The following is a 6,000-nucleotide window of genomic DNA, read 5'->3' as shown; positions in this document are numbered from 1 at the left end:
AAAGCTGCCTTATTTTGGTGGTTAGGGTATTGAATCCTAGAAGATAGAGATGAAAAAGACCTATTGGATCATCCACTCCATCTCACTGCCTCAATATACAGTGTCCTGTCCAGTCTAGTTTTAAAAGTCCTAAGTAATAAAACCTTTACCAATTCTCTTGGAAGACTATTCTACAATTTAGTAGATCTCACTGTCAGGAACTTTTTCCTGAAATTCAGTCTATATTTTCTCTCACTTCCACTTTATTATTCTTAGTTATACATCTTTGTTTCACACTAAATAATCCTTCCTGGTATTTACACTCTTCCTATGTTTGTAGGATTGTCATGTACCCCTTTAGTCACTGTTAAGCAATTAGACTAATGGTGCACATAATCTACAAATGTTTGAAGAGGTTAAACTTCAAGGTGGGAGAATGATTTTGTGGGAAACATATATATATATATGTCTTCTTTTAATCTTTCCACACAAGTCATTCCCTTCAGTTCCCAGTTGCTCTTTTCTAAGCTCCTTCCAGTTTAGCAACATCTTCCTGGTAATGTGATGCCCCAGACATGCACACAATATTTCAGATACTGTCTCACCAGAGCTGTATAGACCTACCTACTCAATGGCATGCTGATTTTGTGAATGAACCCCCAAACTACATTGGCTTTCCCTCCCCTGCCCCCCATTTATACAGCTTTGCAAATTTGTGTCCTGGGGGGATTACTAGGGCTCAGGGAACTGTAGTCTCCATTCCCATTTAATCCTTGGTTTTTCTGCTAAGATTGCCTTTAAGGGTTTAAATTATTGCCAATTTTGGGGTGATTTTGTGTGATCTGGACATGTAGCACAACAGGACGCCAGTCCTGATTTGGGACCTTCGTTGCTACATGTAATACAAATAAATAATAAATTGTCCCCCAGAAATGAACCGAGATTGCCAATTCATTTTACACAGGTCACTGAACAACAATCAGAGGAAGGATAACAATTTTTGGTTAATACTTACCTATGTAAGATGAGAAGCAGTAATCTGCAATTGAAAGGTTCTGTGACCAGCATTGTGACGGAATTGGAGTGGCTCTGTAATAATTTATAAATATCATATGTTGGCCTGGTTATTGGGATGTGTATTATATGGATACATTGGTTTAATTTAGGAGGGGACTGTAAGGAAAAACAAGCAGGAAGGGAAAAGAATGGCTCAAAATGAGCCCCTTCACTGCACACACTTGAGGGCTCTTCAGAGAAAATGGCATTATAGGAAAAGGCTTATGCATGCCGGAGATCAAAAGGACCACAGTGGTTTAAAAACAGACTCTCTCAAGAGAGGGGAGGGAGCTGTTCGGAGGAAGAAGGGTGAGACACAGGCACCTGCTGTGGCATCTGAAGAAGTTAGGTCTGCCAAACTGACCATTGGGATGGCAAGCCTTTAGATAAGATAGACATGCTCACAGACTATTGTTTTAAAATCCTTTTTCTCTAAGTATTTTGTTCCTCCTGTTAAAAGCAAACAATGCTTTGGTTTAAGAATGCTATTTGGTCACCATATACACCACTGATCACACACTCCTAATGGGAAAGAAGTGCATGTGTTCAAATTCAGTCAAACCTTTTGGGTAAGTGCAGTTGGTACACAGGGTCCAGGGCCATTCTGAGAATGGGAGAATTACAGATTTACCCCAGGAGAGGTGAAGGGAAGAGGCCTGACATGTGAGGGGGTCCAATCAGAGAAACCAGGAAGGAGAGAGAGTTAAAGCTAGCCCTGTATCCATGACAAACACCATCAGGAGAGCCCTGCATGGATACAAAATTTGTATCTGCATGCGATCTGCAAACATAGTCCACGGATATCCACAGATTTGCATGGCTCTAGATACAAAATTTGGATCCGCATCCATCTGCAATCTGCAAACATGGTCCGTGGATGCGGATATCTGCAGATTTGTAGGGCTCTATTCATCACCAATTCTTGTCGCCCCCTTTTTTCTCCCCCTCTCTCCCTGGCTTCTCCCTGTGTGTACACCTGCCATAGCCAGATGATAACACAACTTGCTGGAACCAGACCCCTGTGTCCATGCTCCTTGATCAAGACGGAGAGAGAAAGTATAGATTTCCCTTCCTTTCTCTTACCCTTCCTCACCTCTTTTTATATGTTACAGGGCTCTTTTCTCTTTGGGGGATGTCTGTGTGAAATTATCCATACAACAGTGATAGTATCAAAACCGCAAAATTTATTAAAAACAGAGAACATAATTAACAGAAACTGCTTAACATATCTAGACTTACACTTTTCATATACTAAACTAGATACGGCCATTTGAGCTTAGTTACAGAGGGGAAAAAAGCTCTTACATGTCTGAAAAGAAAGTCCCTGCTCTGACATCCCCTTGCCAAAACCAGCTCCTGTTGCCCAGAGAGAGATTAGTGACACCATCCCTCACACAGCCAGTTTATTAAACCATGTATTTGGGTCAGCCTACATGTCCAGACAAGTCCCTCCTTGATCCAGGGCAACTACCCCTCATTTTCCAAACCAGTTTTCTCCAGTTAGCTAAGCACACATTAGGGTTTTGTGGACTCTTGGTATACTGTAAAAAAATGGCCCATTACGAATACAGAGATCCTTTAATGATGATTATTAGCTGGATTTTCAAAGATTTAACAGCTTAACCCCACAGACTAATCTACAACTGTGACAGCCATTTTCTATACTGACTTTTGAAATAGGAAAATTGGCATTTTTCTCAGTACCGAGTCACCCACACCTTGCTTGTTTTCCATGGTTATGAACTATAAGTTAAGGGTGGTCTACAATGGGAACCTACATCGATACAGTTATGTCTCTCAGAGGTGTGAAAAATCCACAACCCTGAGAGACATAGCTATGTCAATCTAACCCCCAATGTAGACAGTGCTAGGTTGATGGAAGAATTCTTCTGTTGACCGGGCTACTGCCTCTCGTGGAGGTGGATTACCTAGGCTGATGGGAGAACCCCTCCCATTACATAGGTAGTGTCTACAATGAAGCACTACAGTGGTGCTGGTGCACTACTGTAGCATTTCAAGTGTAGACAAGCCCCTATTGTTGAAATGAGAGTTTAATAGCTTTGAAGAGCAGACATGCCCCAAAAAACTTCCATACACACAGCTCTGCCAGTACTCAATCCTGAGTCTCTTTCGGTGAGACATTGCTAATTGTGTTAAGTTGTCCTTTTAACTGCAAGATGACACAGAAAAACATGCCACACAGTCTAGGGAGAAAAAAACCACCTCATTTTCACTTGTAACCTACCCCAAAATTTGAACGTGTTTCTCTGGAGCCCCTAAGTTGGAATTCGAATTTGTGTTTCTAGAAATGAAAAGCAAAGTGAGACAGGTCTCGTGGAAAGAGCATGGGGCTAGGCACCAGGAGTGGAGTTCTATTCCTATCTCTGCCACTGACTTGCTTTGTGGCTTTAGGCAAGTCACTTAACCTCTCTGTGGCTCAGTTAACCTATGTGTATACATGAGGATAATAATCCCTGAACTCACACGGGTGTTGAGAAGATAAATTAGTTGTTATTTGTAAAGTGCTATATGAAAAGTAAGCTACTTAGCTCCCAAATGTTTTCTATTTTATAATTTTCTTTCTCCAGCTCCATGGGGTAAAGTTTTTTCTTGTGACATCAAAATTTGTATGGATGGAAATCATTGCTCCATCATAAAAACAATTCTGTGACTTCATTGCGTGAAGCAGGATCAAAGAAGCTAGGCTGCAAATAGCTAATGTTCCAGACTGAAGGCATCTTTAGCAATTAGGGAGAATATTTAAAAGGAAATGTAATTACTTTTAATATACAGCAAGTTTTCATTAAGTAGAATGTTTTTGAACTAACTATCCGTTTAATGTGGTAGAGGCTATTTATTCCCAAATTAATGTGCTTACAGATTGCTTGTTACTGAAGTTTCTATCCATCTCTGGCCTTCTGGCCCAAGAAAATTACCTGCGTCAGCTCTGTTTAAACTGCTGTGGCTGGAAAAGTGCCTTGTGATATGGGGCAGCGTTCAGGAAGCATGACACTGTCATCTGGGACAGTTCTAAAACAGATGGAACGTTTCAACCTGTGCTTCAGACGATAATGTGCGTCTGGTTCAGCAGAAAGGTGGCTGCAATTGGGGTTTTGATGGCTCTGCGGGACAAAAGGGTAATTAGTGAGGATGCAATGGAAATCAGGAAAGCACAATCTTTATAAGCAATCACCTGGCATGAATATCTAGAGAGAGCTTATTGTCTACAAGGCTCGCTCACTGTTCAAGGATGTAGGGTGTGTAATGAACATCTAGTTCCCAAGGCTGCAGATGACATTATTTGAAATGGAAATTTACCAACATATAGAAGAGAAAGGAATGGATTACTGGAGAGAGGATTAAGCAGCATCAGCCTTTTGGTTTGTAAGGCCCAAACCTACTGGAGGCTAAAATGAAACTGGCCCCTGAGTTCATTGCAAGTCTGGGCCAGATTCCCAAAAGTCAGAGGGCCCTAATCAGAGGCTTAAACCATCCCCGAGATGGAGAAATTCTTATAAAATTGTATTATCCCAGAATAACTAAAGGAAAATGACATTGATTCACATCAGACCTTAGGTAATTAAGACATTACTAAATAAAGAGATCTTAAACAAATAATTTTGTAAATGTTTTTGTCAATACATCACAATTTCATTATCTATAAATTGGGCAGATTGTCTCTGAGTCAGCGACCCCAATCTGATGATACAGAGTAGCACACAAATAATGTAGTTCCCATCTGAAAGTGTGAGAAATCAGGAAATGTTCAAAGTTGTAAGATAAGGGCTGTCTTTTTTTTTTTTAAATCTATATAAATTAATATTTCAAGTAATCTAATAGTATTAGAACTTCTTACAACAGCTTTGAAAATCCCCTGCTTTCCATGACATCTAACAGAGCTACATTTCCTATGCTATGCTTGTTATCCTCAGACTCCAGATGGTAGCTTTGTGTTTGTTAGGCAATCTATTAAAATGATATTTAAGATACTTTTTAGCAGAAACATTTTGTGATTTATTCTTTGCAATCAGCTGCTGTAATTAGAATAGCTGATAATATTTTACAGTGCAATTTGCTTTTAAGCAGCAAAAGCCAGATTCCTGGGGCATTTACTGTAAGGTGTTGCCCAATATCCAATTAGTAATATTCCAGGCAAGGAATTTAAGTGGATGCTATAGAGAGAAGAAAACATTATTCAGAGACAGCTGCTGCAGCTAGAATAGGAAAATGAATCTATTCGTTTGCCACTCGCCTCTTGTATTGTGAGCAACAAAGCTGTGATCTATAACAGAGCCAAATAACCCTTCTCCATCTTTTACATGAATTCCATGGAAAGACCCAAAGCAAACAGCCCCCAGTGGGCCCTGTTTCTATCCTGGGCAGGTGGTTCTATGTCTGACAATGATTAAGTGGACTTGTTGGAGCTAGTGTCAAATGGTAATACCAATAAGTTGCTTTCTGATGATGAATGATACCCTTGAGATTTATACCACACTGAGGTTTACAGCTAGCTCTCACATTACCAATGTGCAGAGAACTTGGGCTCCCTCACAGATTCATGATCTGAACAGGAAACTAAATATGAAATTATAGCATGCAATTCTCTTTGTATAAAAAAGAGAATTACATGAGCCAAGATGACTAGTTAGAACTTGGCAGCCTGCCGCACAATAAAAATCCTCGCTTAATTTTTTATTATTATGTGTTAAAGTTCTGGCTTTGGAAGCTGGAGGTGGATTTCAAATTTCCATTACATTCTGTAACTGTGAGTTAATATTGGAGAGAGATCACCAGGAGACAATGCAAGTCGTAGACACTGCCTTATCAAAGATAAATGAGAAGTGCTTGTTGAAGCTCCTGCACAAATCAAACAAGGTTAGCACAAGGTATAGAGCATCTTTAAAACAGAGAGATCCCCAAAACACTTTACAGATTGTTGATATCAGGATCACTCATCCAGCACAG

The sequence above is a fragment of the Emydura macquarii genome, unplaced genomic scaffold, assembly GCF_026122565.2.
Source record: "Emydura macquarii macquarii isolate MOO-44397 ecotype Brisbane River unplaced genomic scaffold, CSIRO-AGI_Emac_v2 contig_1876, whole genome shotgun sequence".
NCBI classification, from domain to species: Eukaryota; Metazoa; Chordata; order Testudines; family Chelidae; genus Emydura; species Emydura macquarii.
This window is presented reverse-complemented; position numbering follows the sequence as displayed.